This window comes from Macaca thibetana, chromosome 10 (assembly GCF_024542745.1).
Source record: "Macaca thibetana thibetana isolate TM-01 chromosome 10, ASM2454274v1, whole genome shotgun sequence".
Classification (NCBI taxonomy): domain Eukaryota; kingdom Metazoa; phylum Chordata; class Mammalia; order Primates; family Cercopithecidae; genus Macaca; species Macaca thibetana.
The window spans coordinates 14,321,571-14,339,577 of record NC_065587.1 but is presented as its reverse complement, the minus strand read 5'-3'; the positions used below and the strand labels follow the sequence as shown (position 1 = coordinate 14,339,577).

At 51.3% G+C, this 18,007-nt stretch overlaps 3 protein-coding genes across 10 annotated transcripts in view; 1 reads left to right on the top strand and 2 right to left on the bottom strand.

Annotated features, from left to right (window-relative positions):
- Positions 1-18,007, top strand: part of MPST (mercaptopyruvate sulfurtransferase) — a 462,750-nt gene that overhangs the window by 2,494 nt on the left and 442,249 nt on the right. The gene's annotated exons all lie outside the window — the stretch shown is intronic.
- Positions 1-18,007, bottom strand: part of TXN2 (thioredoxin 2) — a 393,736-nt gene that overhangs the window by 104,699 nt on the left and 271,030 nt on the right. The gene's annotated exons all lie outside the window — the stretch shown is intronic.
- The window catches only part of CACNG2 (calcium voltage-gated channel auxiliary subunit gamma 2), a 139,029-nt gene that overhangs the window by 3,243 nt on the left and 117,779 nt on the right, over positions 1-18,007 (bottom strand). The gene's annotated exons all lie outside the window — the stretch shown is intronic.

The window sequence follows — 18,007 nt, the reverse complement described above, 5'->3', positions numbered from 1 at the left end:
CTGTCCAGCGGCACAGTAGGCTGCCAATAGAAGCTCATTACGTGAATAAACGTGGGGTTGTGGTCCAGAAGGAAGGAACAGGCACATTGCAAAGAAAACAAAGAAGAGAAACCCTTCCGGATAAGGACTGACAAACAGGACCGGAGAAGAAAAGAATATGGTAATGAAAAGGGAGAAATAGAAGGCGAGGGCCAGGGCTCCTATAGTTGGGGGTGGATGGGGGAAAAGGGGGGCAGGCAGCTAAGGGCAGAGGCCAGGGTTACATGTGTTTGTGGGGGGAGCAGCACCTGAATGAGGACCCAGAGGTGTTGGGGAGCCCTTCACAAAGTGTCTTTGCGAAGTAAAACATTTTTTTTTCTATCCAAATTCAAATAGGCAGCTAGTGACCTCAGGACCCAGCTCTGTGACCTCAGGACCCAGCCATGGGCCAGGCAGGTGGCAGGGCCGGCTTGAGGCAGGGGTGAGGGAAAATATGTCTTTTTTATTATTATTATTTTTTGAGACAGAGTCTCCCCATCGCCCAGGCTGGAGTGCAGTGGGGCGATCTCGGCTCACTGCAACCTCTGCCTCCTGGGTTCAAGTGATTCTCCTGCCTCAGCCTCCCAAGTAGCTGGGATTACAGGCATGCACCACCATGCCTGGCTAATTTTTGTACTTTTAGTAGAGAAGGGGGTTCACTATGTTGGCCAGGCTGATCTCGAACTCCTGACCTCGTGATCTGCCCACCTTGGCCTACCAAAGTGTTGTGCCCGGCCAAAGATGTCTTCTTTAAATGTTGCTTAAGTGGCTTCTAAGGAAGTCGAGTCCTGATAAATTACAGGGCCCTCTGGCCAAGCCCAGGGATTGGTCAGGGAGGTTGGTTTTGGAGGGGAAGGTGCCAGGAGTGGCGCTTCCTCTTATCCCCATCCCTGTCCCCACCCCTTTGGGTGGCAGTGTGTTCAAGAAGGATCCGTGAGAAGAGAATTTCTCTATATAGAACTGTAGGGATTTTTCTTTTTCTTTTTTAAAATTTATTTTTATTTTTATTTTTTGAGATGGAGCCTTGCTCTGTTGCCCAGGCTGGAGCGTAGTGGTGTGATCTTGGCTCACTGCATTCTCCACCTCCCGGGTTCAAGCGATTCTCCTGCCTCAGCCTCCCAAGTAGCTGGGATTACAGGTGTGCACCATCACACCCAGCTAGTTTTTGTATTTTTAGTAGAGACAGGGTTTCGCCATGTTGACCAGGCTGGTCTTGAACTCCTGAACTCAAGCGGTCTGCCCGCCTCGGCCTCCCAAAGTGCTGGGATTACAGGCGTTGAAAGGGGATTTTAGGCAGTTTGCTGAGATGTGTGTGATGTAAAAACCCTTCTTCTGTCCCAGTCATGGATCTGCAGCATAGTCTACATTGCTCACTAATGGGTGAGTGGGTTATCTGGGGGGACTTGAACAAGGGCAGAGCTCTTGGGGCAAAACCGCGCTGCGTATAGGGAAGCAGGGGTGGGAGGATGGGGGCCTGAGGCGGCTGGGCTACTCTGCAGCCTCAGCACCCTCCTTCTCTTGGGCGGGATGGGGTTTCTCCCTCCCCAGACCCAGGGAGGTGTTCTCTCCTTGCAAATCATTGCTAAGACAACACGCTGTGTCCTCAACCTGATCCCCCAGCCCAAACACACCCACATCCACACCCATGCATGCACAGACATGCATGACTAAAAAGCCACCTTAACTTGCATCTTTATAAGCAAGTGAGGATGGTGAGAGCTCATTGAAAACCCAGGAGAAGAGAGAGAATATTTGTTAAGCATCCACTCTGGGTTGGGTCTTGAGCGGGTACCTAACATATATGATATAATTTCATCCTCATAACAGCCCGGCAGCGTGTGTTTTTTTTGGCCCCAATCTACAAACAAGAAAACTGAGTTTCAGAGAGAGAAACTCCCCTGCCACCAGCTAGTGAACCAGGATTCATATCCAGACCAGCTCAACTTTGGGAGCACCCTGTAGTTTCCCTATGTGACTTCCAAGGAGCCCAGAATGGGTGGGCGCCACAGAGCCTGGAGAACTGGGTTTGGGTCCTAGCTGTGCCACTCACTTGCTGTGTGGCTAAGGCAGGTGACGCGCCTCCTCTGTTTTTCCCCTGTGTAACATGGGGTATGGACCGTTAGATGGTTTCTTTTTGTTTGTTTGTTTTAGAGAGAGATTCTTGCTCTATACCCCAGGTGGAGTGCAGTGGCATGATCTTGGCTCAGTGCAACCTCCGTCTTCTGGGTTCAAGCAATTCTCCTGCCTCAGCCTCCCAAGCAGCTGGGATTATAGGTGCCTGCCACCATGCCTGGCTAATTCTTGTATTTTTAGTAGAGGTGGGTTTTCGCCATGTTGGCCAGGCTGGTCTCGAACTCTTAACCTCAGGTGATCCACCCGGCCTCCCAAAGTGCTGGGATTACAGGCCTGAGCCACCACTCTGGGCAGTTAGATAGTTTCTAATAGCTCTGCCCTTTCCATGTGGACATGGTCCTGGCCAGCCGCAAAGGGGAATGACAGAAGAAAGAAGGAAAGAAAGAAAGAGGCCGGTATGGTTTCCGAGGGGCAGCAGCAGCAGCAGCTCAGAGGAGCAGGCAGAAGAAAGGCTCTGGCCTTCCCCCTCCAAGAAAGTGGGCTCTTCCTACCCACGGGATGCCTGCAGGTGGCCGACCCAATTGTGTCCTCAGAGCAAATGGACTCACAGCAGCCCAGGGCTTGATTTTTCCAGTTGCGCCCCATCCGCTGTGGGAACCCGGATGCCCCAGCTCAGCCTTCCTGCCAGCAGGGGGAGGGAGGGTCGGCTGCGGAGGGAGCTGGGATGCACGCGTGTGTGCGCCAGAGGCCAGGCATGTGTGGACAAGATGGAGGGCGGCAGGGGAGGAGGGAGGGGTCTGCTGTGTTGCAGCCAGCAAAGAGCAATGTGGAGGAATCAGAACGGCTTCAGAAGCCACCAAGGCAGCGTATGACATGCTCTAAATAATGGCCACCAGCGGGGAATACACACAGAAGCCTCTTCGGCACAGCAGAGCCAGCCCCAAGCTCTGGCCTCTCTTGGAAGAGGCCCCTTTGCCGAGAAAGAAGGCAACAGGCCGGGTGCGGTGGCTCACACCTGTAATCCCAGCACTTTGGGAGGCCGAGGTGGGTGGATCACCTGAATTCAGGCGTTCGAAACCAGCCTGGCTAACATGGTGCAACCCCGCCTCTACTGAAAAAAAATACAAAAATTAGCCGGGCATGGTGGCGCATGCCTATAGTCCCAGCGACTAGGGGGGCTGAGGCAGGAGGATGGCTTGAACTTGGGAGGCGGAGGTTGCAGTGAGCTGAGATCGTGCCACTGCACCCCAGCCTGGGCAATAGAGCAAGACTCCATCTCAAAAAAGAAAAAAGACAACAGTGGGCAACTAACAAATAGCACCTAAGCACAAATAGCTTAGGCCACCAGACTTGGCAGGGCCCAGATCCAGGTGGGAAGGAAGCTGATTTAGGAGCAAGCAGGGACTCCTACATTGGAGAAGTTTCTTGAAGGAGGTATTTCTGGCTGGGTAGTGTCACAAATGGAATAGGGATTTTGGAGTTAGTCACACTTGACTTTGAATCCTGGCTTTGTCACTTATCAAAAGTGTGACCCTTGGGCAGGAGTCATTACTGCTCTGAGCCTCAGTTTCCCCATCCTGTGAAATGGGAATAATAAAAATAATCTGTAGCTTATAGGAATGTTTTAAGGCTTTGCTGCTGCAAGTGCAGCCTGAGGCCCAGCAGCACTGGCATCTAGTTAGAAAGGCAGTCCTGCCAGGCATGGTGGCTCATGCCTGTAATCCTAGTACTTTGGGAGGCTGAGGCGAGCGGATCACCTGCGGTCAGGAGTTCGAGACCAACCTGGCCAGCATGGCGAAGCCTTGCTTCTACTAAAAATACAAAATTTAGCCAGGCATGATGGTGGGCACTTGTAATCCCAGCTACTTGGGAGGCTGAGGCAGGAGAATTGCTTGAACCCGGGAGGCGGAGGTTGCAGTAAACTGAGATTGTGCCACTGCACTCTAACCTGGGTGACAGAGCGAGGCTCCATCTCAGAAAAAAAGAAAAAAAGAAATGCCGCCCCTCAGCTCTTTCCCCCAATTGAGTCATAATCTGCATTTTAATGAGATCCCCGGAGCAAGATTTGCATGCATATGAAAGTTTGAGAAGTGCTATTATAAGAATTAAATTGGGGCTGGGCTCGGCTCACCGATGTAATCCCAGCACTTTGGGAGGGTGAGGCGGGTAGATCACTTGAGGTCAGGAGTTCAAGACCAGCCTGGCCAGTATGGTGAAACCCCTTCTCTACAAAAAATGAAAAAATTAGCTGGGCATGGTGGTGCACGCCTGTAGCCCCAGCTACTCGGGGGTGCTGAGGCAGAAGAATCGCTTGAACGCGGGAGGCGGAGGTTGCAGTGAGCCGAGATCTCACCATTGCACTCCAGCCTGGGCGTCACAGTGAGATTCCATCTCAAGAAGAAAAAAAAAAAGAATTAAATTGGGTCCTACCTTTTACTGTGTCTCACACTAGAAGGTACACAGTAAAAGGTAGCAATTTTTATTTCTGAGGTCCCTCTCCCCAAAATGTCAGTCCAGACATAACTTCCCTATAAATTGTCCTGACTTTCCACAAAGGCAGGCCTGGTCTTGGTGCCAAAATCTATCACAAGGGGCAGAAAATATCTGATTTATTTTATGAACAAATATTTACTGGTCTCCTATGAGTAAGCATATGGCACTTCACATCACCTGCCAACATTATGGAGCCCTTCCCCTGTACTAGGCCTTGTTCTAAGAGTGGTGTAAGCCTTATACCAACCCCATGAAGCCATGGGCTTTGGCTTCAAGGAGATTACACATGCCTAAAGCTGACACTGGCAAACTTGTTCTGTAAAGGGAAAGACAGCAAATGTTTTTGTCTTTGCTGGCCATATGGTCTCAGTTGCAATTTCTTAACTTTGCGGTTGTAGCACATAAACAGCCATAAACAATATATAAACAAATGAACATGGTTGTCTTCCATTAAAACTTTATTTACAAAATCACTTTGGGAGGCCGAGGTGGGTGGATCCCCTGAGGTCAGGAATTCGAGACCAGCATGGCCAACATGGCGAAACCTCATCTCTACTAAAAATACAAAAATTAGCCGGGTGTGGTGGTGCGTGCCTGTAGCCCCAGCTACTCGGGAAGCTGAGGCAGGAGAATCGCTTGAACCCAGGAGGCAGAAGTTGCAGTGAGCTGAGATGGAGCCACTGCACTCCAGCCTGGGCAGTGAGTGACAGAGTGAGTGAGACTCTATCTCAAAAAAAAAAAAAAAAAAAAAAAAAAAAAAAAAATCCGGTGGCAGGCTGGATGGGCTGGATTTGGCCTGCTAGTCATACTTGGCCAGCTCTGGCCAAGAGTATACTCTGTATTGGGGAAAAGACCACGTGGTCCGGGGCAGGGAGATGCTTTGCTCTAGGCTTACTGTGAGTCCGGTGAGCAAATATGGACTAAGTGCCTACCACTGTGCCAGGCCTGGGCTTGGCATGAGAGATATGAGGGGTACAAAACAGGCCTTATAGAGCTTACACTCTCATGAAGGACACGTATGTCATCAGATAATCATACAGCCTGGATAACATACTATGAAAGAAAAGTCCCTATATGGCACCATGATGGTGTGTGACAGGCTAACGTCACATGTAGACAACTATGTCCACAGAGAGCTTAGAGTATGCCGAGGACTGTTATGAGCAATGCACATACACAAGTTCATTAGTTCTGATTACAACTCTATGAGGTAAGTACTTTATATTATTTTTATTTTTAAAATTTATTTTAGTTCTACTTGTTGCATTATCTTAAGCAGCATATAATTGTACGGCCTCTGAAATGTGATAGACCTGGATTCAAATCCAACGCTTTTATTTTTTAATTTTTAATTATTATTATTATTTTTTTGAGACAGAGTCTCGCTCTGTTGCCCAGGCTGGAGAGCAGTGGCATGATCTCGGCTCACTGTAACCTCCGCCTCCTGGGTTTGAGTGATTCTTGTGTCTCAGCCTCCCAAGTAGCTGAGATTACAGGCCATGTGCCGTCAGGCCTGGCTAATTTGTGTATTTTTAGTACAGACGGGGTTTCACCATGTTGCCCAGCCTGGTCTCGAACTTCTGACCTTAAGTGATCTGCCTGCCTCAGCCTCCCAAAGTGCCGGCAGTACGGGCGTGAACCACCACATGTGGCCTGAATAAGTACTTTAATTATGCCCATTATACAGAGACCAAATTGAAGCAAGGAGAGGTTAAGCCATTTATCCAAGGTTTGTGAATCCAGACAGTCTGACTCTAGGGTCTGTGCATCTAACCACTGCATTCCCTTCCCTTCTTTTCAGGCTCTACGCTTTGCTGCCCTTCAAAGCATTGTCTGAGCTTATATGGAGATCAGGATGGGCCTCCCTGAGGAAGTGGTGGTGGATCTGACCTCTAGTGAATAAGGAGCAGCTAACCAGGCACAATGAAGGCAGGGCTGTGGGAGAGAAAGCAGCAGGAGCCGGGGTGGAGGAGGCATGGCTTGTTCAGAGACCTAGAAGAAGGCTGGATCACGAGGAACCAGTGGAGGAGTGTGGGGAGCACTAAAGGAGAGGAGGCAGGCTAGTCTGGGCCACGTGGGTTGAGCTAAAGAGCTTAGTTTTATCCCGAGAGCAATGGGAAACTTTAAAGGGCTTAGAACAGGCAGGTTGTCATGATCTGATTTGCATCTTAAGAAGCAAACGGATTATGAAGGGGTCAAGGCTGGCTGCAGGGAAGCATCGAGAAGGCTGCTGCAGCTGACCAGAGAGGAGTGATGCCGGTGCTTGGGCCAGGGTAGGTACAAAGGGCATGGACAGAGGCAGATGTGTTTGAGAGATGTTTAGGAGGTGAACTGAAGCTTGATGGATGGATATGGGTAGTGAAGAGGGTGGCATTGAGGATAACTTCTGGGTTTCAGACTTGTCAGCTGGGTGGAAAAAACCACTTGGGGGACTGGGAGAAGACCCAGCCTAGCAGTGAGTAGAGAGAAGGGGAGGAGGCTGGGTGTGGTGGCTCATGCCTGTAATCCCAGCACTTTGGAAGACCGAGGCTGGTGGATCACCTGAGGTCAGGAGTTCGAAACCAGTCTGGCCAACATGGTGAAACCCCATCACTACTAAAAAAATTACAAAATTAGCCGGGGGTGGTGGCGCATCCCTGTAAACCCAGCTACTTGGGAGGCTGAGGCAGGAGAATCGATTGAACCTGGGAGGTGGAAGTTGCAGTGAACTGAAATTGTGCCTTTGCACTCCAGCCTGGGCGACAAGAGTGAAACTCTGTCTCAACAAAACAAAACAAAACAAAACAAACAAACAAAAAGAGTAGAGGAGGAAGATCAAGGTTTGGTTTTGGACCTGCTGAGTTTGAGATGCCTTGGGGATGTGCACGTGGAGCGTGGGTGAGGCAGTTGCATGTGCAGATGTGGAGCACAGGGGTGCCATCTGGGTTGAAGCTGTGTCACAGGCACGCAGAACAGCTTGCCCATGGATGAGGAGAGGCTTAGGCCTGAGGCTTGGGGAGCCCCAGTGGTTAGTGTTCCTGGCCCCCATTTCCTTTTCTGTAGAATGGAGATGAAAATCCTAACTCCATCTACCTTACGGGGTTGCAGGGATTAAGCAGGAAGAGGAATGTGGACGCTTTAGAAAATGCAGGATGTCAGTGAACTGTGAGCAATTTATTATTTTCTGTGCTGGTGACAGAAATAAAGAGTATCCTAAGTGCCCAGGAGGCAAGTGACATCTTGCCTTCTGGAAGGGGTGGCCTGAACTATCCGTTCTTCGCAAATCCGCTTTTTGGCCAAACTCCCTAGACAAATCATTTTGTGATCTTGTGCCTCGGTGGGCCCCAGCCTCTGTGGCCATCACGCTGTGATGTGGTGCTTCATGGTGGGCATAGCCGGAGGCTGGGCCAGACAGGGCACGCAGGGCCCCGAGGTGTCTGGCAGTGGAGGAGGGTGGGCTGGTGGTCAGTGCGGGTGGGGATGTGATGACTGGGGTAGGTCAGGAGACCTGGGCCTGCTGTGCACTCTTTGCCTGGCTCTCCATGGGACCTGAGCGTGTGTTATCCCCCCTCTGCCCTCAGATCTGCACTCTGATGGGGTTGGAGTACATGATCTCTAAGGCCCTGTCCCTCATTGATCGTCCTGTGCCCACTAAGACCTCTCTCCAGGGTCCGCACAGCCAGGCCATGCTGCTGCCTTACCTGTTCCCTGTGCGAGTAATGACCTTGAATCAAAATAGTCACCATAATCAGGTATGTGGGGGGGGGGGCAGGTTCCTTATTTTCTGTGCCTAGTGTTAAGCCCTTATCCCATCCGGGATTTGATTCATCATTAGGATGAATTAGGATCAATCCCCATTAGGGGATACAGTCTACACTCACAGACCTGCACAGACTTGCTGGGTTGCAAGGAGGTTTCTAGTCTCTTGGGCATCTCTTCTCATCTTCTCCTTCCATGCTGTGCTGGCTGGTGTAGCCAATGGCCGTGAGAAGGGATGCATTTCAAAAAATACCTGTGTGATGCATGTTTATAGCAGCACAATTTGCAGCTGCAAAAATGTGGAACCAACCCAAATGCCTATCTATCAATGAGTGGATAAAGACCGTGGTATATATACAATGGAATACTACTCAGCAATAAAAAGGAATGAACTAATGGCATTTGCAGCAACCTGGGTGAGATTGGAGACTGTTATTCTTTTTTTTCTTTTTTTTGAGACGGAGTCTCGCTCTGTCGCCCAGGCTGGAGTGCAGTGGCCGGATCTCAGCTCACTGCAAGCTCCGCCTCCCGGGTCTACACCATTCTCCTGCCTCAGCCTCTCAAGTAGCTGGGACTACAGGCGCCCGCTACCATGCCTGGCTAGTTTTTTGTATTTTTTTGGTAGAGACGGGGTTTCACTGTGTTAGCCAGGATGGTCTCGATCTCTTGACCTCGTGATCCGCCCGTCTCGGCCTCCCAAAGTGCTGGGATTACAGGCTTGAGCCACTGTGCCCGGCCGGAGACTGTTATTCTAAGTGAAGTAACTCAGGAATGGAAAACCAAACATTGTATGTTCTCGCTCATAAGCGGGAGCTATCCTGTGCGGATGCAAAGGCATAAGAATGATACAGTGGACTCTGGGGATCTAGGGGGAAAGGGTGGGGAGGGGGTGAGGGACAAAAGGCTACAAATTGGATTCAGTGTATGCTGCTTGGGTGATGGGTGCACCAAAATCTCACAAATCACCACTAAAGAGCTAACTCATGTAACTAAACACCACCTGTTCCCCAACAACCCATGGAAGTAAAAAATTAAAAATAAACAAACAAAACCCCCAAAATGCCTCTGTGTGTGCGTGCGTGTGTGTGTGTGTATGTGTTTGTGTGTATATGTGAGAGAGAGACAGAAAGACCTCAAAGAAGAAAAAGGAGAACAAAGATGGTGGGTGAGACAGAGAAAGAGAAGTCAAATGCTATGGTTTGGAGCATGGGTTCCAGAGGCAGCCCACTTGGGGTCTCCTCCTGGACCCCCACTGGCTGTGTAACCTCTGTGCCTTGCCTTTCCCATCTGTGTGATGGGGACACTGGTCATCTCACCTTCATAGAGTGGTTGTGAAGATGAATTAAGATAATGTTTTAAGTGTCAGGGCTGGCACATCGTCAAGTGTTCAATGAATGTGTGCTATATATAATAGCACATGAAAAGCATTTTGGGAGCCCAGGGAGCTAACTTGGGGAGTACCATCTGTGCAGGATGCCGGATACGTCCCTGCTTCCTGCTGTCAGTAGAGATTGGTGACCAGTCACACAGGCTCAGGAGAAAGGCTGCCTGAGTCCATCTTCTTAGCTGTAACCTGGTCCCCCGGGGGCCTCTGCTGCCCCCTCTGCCATATGGAGATCACAAGCACACCTAGCTCACAGGATGCTATGAGGAGTAACTGAGTACACACACTTGAAGTGATGAGAATAATGCCTGGTACGCGAGGAGCACCAGCAAATCGTAGTCATCATTCCAGCGGAGTAAATTGTTGCTGTCTCTCATGGGGCTTTGGGTTATCGAGGCCGCTGTTTATTAAAGTGCAGGTTGTGACTCATTACTAGGTCATGAAATCAGTGTAGTGGTAGCAACCAGCCTTTAAAGAAATGAACAGGGCCAGGCGCGGTGGCACAAGCCTGTAATCCCAGCACTTTGGGAGGCCGAGACGGGCGGATCACGAGGTCAGGAGATCGAGACCATCCTGGCTAACACGATGAAACCCCGTCTCTACTAAAAAATACAAAAAACTAGCCGGGCGAGGTGGCGGGCGCCTGTAGTCCCAGCTACTCGGGAGGCTGAGGCAGGAGAATGGCATAAACCCGGGAGGCGGAGCTTGCAGTGAGCTGAGATCCGGCCACTGCATTCCAGCCCGGGTGACAGAGAGAGACTCCGTCTCAAAAAAAAGAAACAGGGGCAGGGCGCGGTGGCTCTCACCTGTAATCCCAGCACTTTGGGAGGCCGAGGTGGGAGGATCACGAGGTCAAGGGATTGAGACCATCCTGGCCAACATGGTGAAACCCCGTCTCTACTAAGAATACAAAAATTCACTGGGTGTGGTGGCGTGCACCTGTAGTCCCAGCTACTCAGGAGGCTGAGGCAGGAGACTTGCTTGAACCAGGGAGGCGGAGGTTGCAGTGAGCTCAGATCACGCCACTGCACTCCAACCTGGCGACAGAGTGAGACTCCGTCTTGGAAAAAAAAAAAAAAAAAAAAAAAAATGAACTAGGATAGAATAGAAACTGCTGACCAGTGTGCATTCTGGACGGTGGCTTTTGGTGATCATTTTGCTCTGGTTCTGCAGATGTGATTGAGTACAAGTGGCAGCTTAGATGCTTCCTAACCATGGGATGGGGTCACAATGGTTTAAGCCACATTGGTTGCAATGACTTCTGGAGATGTCTCTCAGAAGCCCCCTTATGGCAATGCTTTCCAGAAGGGGCTGACAGCCCTGGGCAGGGGACAGGTAGCAGGATAACGGACCTGGATAACACTCCCAGCGTGCAGTCCCAGAAAGTGTGCTGGGCTGGGGCAGGTCATTTTCCCTCTTGGGCCTCCATTTTTCCCTCATCTGTAAAATGGGCGGGTGGGGCTGGGTGATCCTAAGGGAGTGTCTCACTCCAGCATTTCAGAAGCTAGGATGATGGGCTGGGTGCGGTAGCTTACGCCTGTAATCCCAGCACTTTGGGAGGCCAAGGCTGGCAGATCCCTTGAAGTGAAGAGTTCGAGACCAACCTGGCCAACATGGTGAAACCACGTCTCTACTAAAAAATACAAAAAATTAGCTGGGTGTGGTGGCGTGCACTTGTAATCCCAGCTACGGAGACAGGAGTATTGCTTGAACCCAGGAGGCGGAGGTTGCAGTGAGCCGAGATGGTACCACTGCACTCCAGCCTGGGCGACAGAGTGAGACTCCATCTCAAAAAAAAAAAAAAAAAAGCCGGAATGATGGATCACTACACTTCTAAAACTCTAGGGGGGTGAGGCCTGGTGGACACCCCTCATGCTGTTCCCCTGCGGCTCTGGGAAGACCTAAAAAGCACTCTTCACGGGAGGCTCAGAGAAGTTGTGTAACTTGCCAAAGGTCACAGAGTGGAGCACCCCTTGAATTCAGGCCCCTTTATTCTAAGTAACAAGCTCGGGACTTGACACCTGGTCTCCCCACACCTCCCTGGCTCATGCTCCCCGGTGGGACTGGAGGAGCTGGGGAGAGAGGGACAATGGGGACGTGGGACACTGTCTGAGGCAGAGAAGGGTGACTGTGGCCCAACTTGATACCCAATATCCTCCTCTGACCTCATTCTGGGAAGAGGGTGAGCATGCCAGCTGCTGTAGGGCGGGCGGTACCTTGTTTATTCACTCAGCAAACCTCTCCTGGGTCTGATCCTGGGAAAGGCCCTGTGCTGGAGGGGGTGGGTGGGTGGGAGGAGGACACTCTATTTGCAGCCACTCCTTGTGGTGTCCTCAAGCTGTTCACAGTCCGTGGGGAGAAGATTCCGTAACAGAAACCAAGATGAAACAGACTGGCATAGAGTGGTCACCTCCCCGCACAGCAGCCTCGTCCTACATTCCCAGCCTCAGAGAAGGGCAGTGATGTTCGCCCCATCTGCCAGCCAGAACTGCTCGCCATCCACAAGACCTCTCTCTTACTTCCCCCATCCAGGCTGTCAGTAAAAGCTGCCAGCTCGGCTGGGCATGATAGCTCACACCTGTAATCCCAGCACGTTGGGAGGCCGAGGCGGGTGGATCACGTGAGGTCAAGACCGGCCTGACCAACATGGTAAAAACCCGTCTCTACTAAATACAAAAAAATGAGCCGGGCGTGGTGGCAGACACCTGTAATCCCAGCTACTTGGGAGAATGAGGCAGAAGAATCACTTGAACCCAGGAGGTGGAGGTTACAGTGAGCTGAGATCATGCCACTGCACTCCAGCCTGGGCAACAAAAGCAAAACTGTCTGTAAAACAAAACAAAACAAAACAAAAACAAACAAACAAAAAAACTGCTGGCTGTCGTGTCAAATACATCTAGAATCAAACCCCTTCTCAGCCACCTCTCCACTACCGGGCCTGAGCACCTGCCTTTTGAGCCTGGAGGGTAGCCGTGGTCTCCTAGGTGGTCTCCCTCTCCTGCAGAAGCTGGAGTGATACTGGTAGCCTGAACATCAGACCATGCCTGTCCCCTGCTCAGAACCCTCCCACGGTGGTCTCATCTCAGGGGAAAGCAGAGGCTCCCGAGTCCTGGTCCCCACCCCTTCTCCCACCTGCCTGCCCCTCGTCTGCTTATCACAGGGTGTCCTGGCTGTTTTGAACCCGCCAGTCTCAGATACTTTGCACTGGCGGTTCCCTCTGCCTGAATGCTCTTCCAGGATATCTGCACCTCCCAAGCTCTCCCTCACCGCCTTCAGGCCTCTGCTCCAACGTCACCTTTGCCGCAAGGACTTTCTGACCACCCTGTTGCAAACTGAAACCCTCCCTGGGTGCCCATCTCTCCTCCCTGTTTCCTCTTTGTTCTTTGCACTCATCACTATGCAATGGGACGCAACAGTGAGCATGGATTGTGGTGAATGCCTGCTGAATGTTCACTGGCTCCGGGCAGGTGTGAAGAGCTGTCCAACTCTAACTCCCTTAATCCTCATGGCAATGCTAGGAAGATGACAATGAGCATCGTCCCCACTGCGAGGAAACCGAGGCCCAGGGAGGTTCACCGGGAAGTGGTAGAGCTGGATTTGAAGCCCCGAGTGTGCCAAAGCCTGCCTCCCACTGGTGTCCAAGTTCTGTAAATTCGCCCCCCAGAAGCCCCTCGCGTGGGTCCTCCCTGCCTCGGCTGCCTTCTGCCTCCCTCCTCCGTTCCACTCCTGCTATTGGCTTCCCCCAGGCTGCCTGTCATCATCCTCAGGTGGTCAGTGAATCGCTGGGGAGGCGTCAAGTTTAAAGGCAACTGGGCGTACATCTCTTGTGTGTGTTGGGGGGAGCTGAGTGGGGGCATCGGCTTTGCAGAGGGCTCACCTCCCTTCCCCCTTCTGTCCACTTCTGGCTCTGGAGTGTGGCCTGGTGATCCACCCGTTGAGGACTGTCTGTGTGTGTGGCCTATGACACACTCCTTGGAGGGAGTGCGTCAGAGAGAGCAGCCAGCCCTGGGCCCCTCACTTCCACCTCCAGCCCCAGGCTCTGAATATGGAGTGGGGAGACCTGACCATACCCCTCAGTCCTGGACTATGAGTGGTCACAATAGAGTGGATTTTGGGGTCTTGCACACAGTAGGTGCTTAATACATGACTGTTGGAGGAAGCCAAATTCCTCTGATTCTTCTTCCCTTACTCCAAATCACAGTAGGACAGCTAGGAAATGTCAACTCCTATCTCCTGGACACAACACACATACATACACACACACACACCACACACACGGATCCACATACACACAGACACGTGCAAACACACAAGTGCTTACACATTCAGACACGGACACTCAGACACACAGACATGCAGGTACCGAAAGACACGGAACACAGCACAGACTCATGCCCTCGTGCACAAAGACAGATGCACGGATGCATGCTTGACATTCAAGAGAAGTCACACCCCAGTCACCACTGCCTCATTCCTCACCACGCTCCTCAATCTTTGGTTAACGAGGGAAGAGGATATGGAGGCCACCACAACAGACACATTCGATGGGCCCACAGCGCTGGTTGGGAGAAGCAGTCCAGTCACCATTCATTACTGGATAAGCCAGTGATAGGTGGGGCTAAGTCCATGTTGGTCATGCCTTTATGGAGCCCAGGGTGGTGACCAGGGGCTCCTATAGCTGTTTCTCTATCAGTGTGGTTCAGGAGAGGGAACCACAGATACTCATAGGCACTGGGGAGTAAGAGTGTCCATTCATTCATTCATTTGTCCATCAGGTATTAATTGAGTGCCTTCCTTCTGCCAGGCCCTCCAAGAGGCTGGGCAACGTCTTAAGCTCGGCCTGCTGGGTTGAGTGCAGTGAGCCCCACCATCCTTTTCACCCCAGGAGATGAGCTCTGAATTGCTGTCCAGACATGCCCTTCTGGCATTCTCTGTCCTCCCTCTCTGCTCTACATCCCCAGTTCAGCTGGTGTAGCAAGGATGGTGGGAGTTACCCTAGACACCTCACTGGCCACTCCTGCTCAGCCCCCTTTCCTGGAGTGTCCTCATCTCCCTGGCCCCTAAGCCTTCATGGTGTTCTGGAGCTTAGTGTCTGGGCCTCTCCCCTTCTCTCTGTGTACCACTCCCTTGGTGAGTTCACTGAGTCTCATGGCTTTAAATATCACCTACATGCCAACAACGCGAAAACTCACTATCTCTGGCCGGGACCTCTCCTGTGAACACTGGACTCAGGTTCATACCGAGCCCATGACATTGCCCCAGGAAGTCCCACAGGCATCTCTAACTGAGTATGGCTGATATTGAGCCCCAGTCTCAACCTGTTGCTCCCCCATGGGCACGAGTCTTGGCACCATCCTTGCCTCCTTCCTTTCTCTCGAAATCCACGTTCAGCCTTTCAGAAAATCCTGTGTGTGGTGCCCTGGAAATATTTTCAACATTGATCCTTTTTCACCCCTTTCACTGCTACCACTCTGGTTCAAGCTGCCATCACCTCCTGCCTAAATTATAGCAACAGAGTTCTAACTCTTCTGTCAGCTTCTGCCCTCATCCCATTTCAGTCCCTTATGAACACAGCAGCCAGAGCCTGTTCAAAAGTGAGATGGTGTCGGTCAACCAGAGCAAACCCCCAAATTCTCGCTGCAACCCACAGGGTCCTTGGGACTCTCCACACCTGCTCTTCCTTTGCCCTTCCTTGCTCACTCCGTTCTTCTCTTACGAGGCTCAGTCCTGTTCCTCAGATATTCCAGGCATGCTCCCAAGCCAGGACCTTTGCACTTACTGTTCGTTCTTCTTTTTATTTTTATTTTTTGAAGTGGAGTTTCGCTCTTGTTGGCGCCTGTAATCTCAGCACTTCGGGAGGCTGAGGTGGGTGGATCACCTGAGGTCAGGAGTTCGAGACCAACCTGGCCAACATGGCGAAATCCCGTCTCTACTAAAAATACAAAAGTTAGCCAGATGTGGTGGCGGGCGCCTGTAATCCTAGCTACTCAGGAGGCTGAAGCAGGAGAATCGCTTGAACCCAGGAGGCAGAGGTTTCAGTGAGCCAAGATTGCGCCACTGCACTCCAGCCTGGGTGACAGAGCAAGACTCCATCTTAAAACAAAACAAAACAAAACAAAAAAAGAATTAATTGAGCTGTTTGGGAACATCGAAAACAAGCCCCAGGTCCCTTAGGAGATGCTCTACATGGGTTGAAATCTGCTCTTTGGGGAGAAAGAAGAGTTGCTTGACTGCTTCTTCCCTCTCCTTTCACTTCTGTCCCTATCCTGAAATCTGTCCCCTGCCTCATGGCCCATGCTCCATCAGTGGCCACCTCTGCTGCTGTCAGCTCCGTCTCCCAAACATCTCCTTCCTTCTCACCATCACCATGGTTACACTCTGGTTTCCCCCCACCCCCCAACCCCGCCACCTGGGCTCCCTGCCTCCGTTTCCAACCATCACTACCACAGCAGCCAGGCTGACGTGTCTAAATCGGTCATTCCCATCACACTTAGAATGAGAACTGAGGTCTCCCCTTGGTCCCAGGCCCACATGACTGGGTTCCTGTGCTGTAGGACCCCACTCTACCCCTGCACTGGGCTCCTGCAGGACCAGCCACACCGCTGATCCTCAAACATGATGCTTTGTGTCTGCTTTAAGGACCCTGCTCTTGCTCTTCTCTCTGTCAGCTACTCTTTTCCCTAGAAATCTTACCTAGTTCCCTTTCTTCACTCAGAGAAACTGTGGGACCACCTTATCTAAGTGACATGCCCCCAGGACCCACTGGTCCCTCCCCCATCACTCTCCACTCTCCAACTCCTCCCAGACCACTCAGAAACTATCTCAGCTGGGGCTGGGCATGGTGGCTCACGCCTGTAATCCCAACACTTTGGGAGGCCGAGGCAGGCGGATCACCTGAGGTCAGGAGTTTAAGACCAGCCTGGCTTACTTGGTGAAACCCCATCTTTACTAAAAATACAAAAAATTAGCCAGGCATAGTGGCACACGCATGTAATCCCAGCTACTCGGGAGGCTGAGGCAGGAGAATCACTTGAACCCGGAAAGCAGAGGTTTGGTGTCACTTGCACTCCTACCTGGATGAAAGAGCAAGAGACTCCATCTCAACAACAACAACAACAAAACTATCTCAGGGTGCAGAGGGCAGGGAGAGGGTGTTTCACACTTGTTTATTACTTGTTTCTTACACTAGGATATACCCTTCATGAAGGCACTGGCCCTCTTTGTTTGATTTACTCTTGGATCCCCAGGACTGACAATAGTGTTGGCACTCAGTGAGTGCTTAGTAAATATCTCTCAAGTGAATGAATGAATGAATGGGCTCTGGTGCCATCTTCTGTAGGGAACCCTTCTGGAAGGACCTCCTCTGGTCTGGGTTAGGGAACAGGTTCCCTCAGCACCACACGCTTCCTTCTATTCCAGCATGCAGCATAAACATTAGGTCCGTAGGTCTCCCTCCAGATGGCTAGCCCTCAGGGAGAGGGGCTGCTTCTGCCCCCTCACAGCCTCCCCTGCGGCAGATGAGCTGTGCAGATGGATTTGACAGACCTTAACTAGGAGTGGACTCAGGCCCTGCCCACCCCAGGTGCAGCTCAGCCCGCCTCCTTGGGCCTAAGCTCTGCACACCTCTGGAAGCCACCTGCCTACCTCTGGCGAATGGGGACCCAGCTGTTTTCTTCTGGAAGCCTGTTGCTTGCATTGATCTCGGGGCATTAGACTATGATTTACTTGAGTGTTCGCATATTCACCCACCCAGTCACTTCATTGCTGAGTCATCAAAGTGCTTTTTTGGGTCAAATTCCCTGCCATGGCCTTTTCTGGGTGCTTGGGGTGCAGAAATGAATGGGATATAGCTCTGCCTTCAAGAAGCTCATAGCCTCTTGGGGATCCCAAGTGTGAACCAGCAAAATTGCAGCAAAGCGTGGTCAGGGTTGAATTGTAGACATATGCAGCGTGCCAGGGAGGCCCCAGAGGAGCTTCTGAATCAGAAGCAGGGGTAGGGAGTGGGGGCAGGGGGAATCCTTCTAGAAAAATCATCCCTGTCTCCCAGCTTCTCTCAAGATCTAGGTTAGAACTTCGTAGAGAATGATAGAAACTCATGTCTTCCAGCTTTAAAAAATGATTTTTGTTGTCCAGCCCAGGACTAGCATTTTATAGACCAGGGGTCAGCAAACTATACCAAATGAAGACTGCTGCCTGGTTGTGTAAATCAAGTTAAGCTTCACTGTAACACAGCCACACATATGCCTCCTTATTGTCAGTGGCCACAAGAGCAGAGTTGGGTAAATGGGACAGAGACTGTAT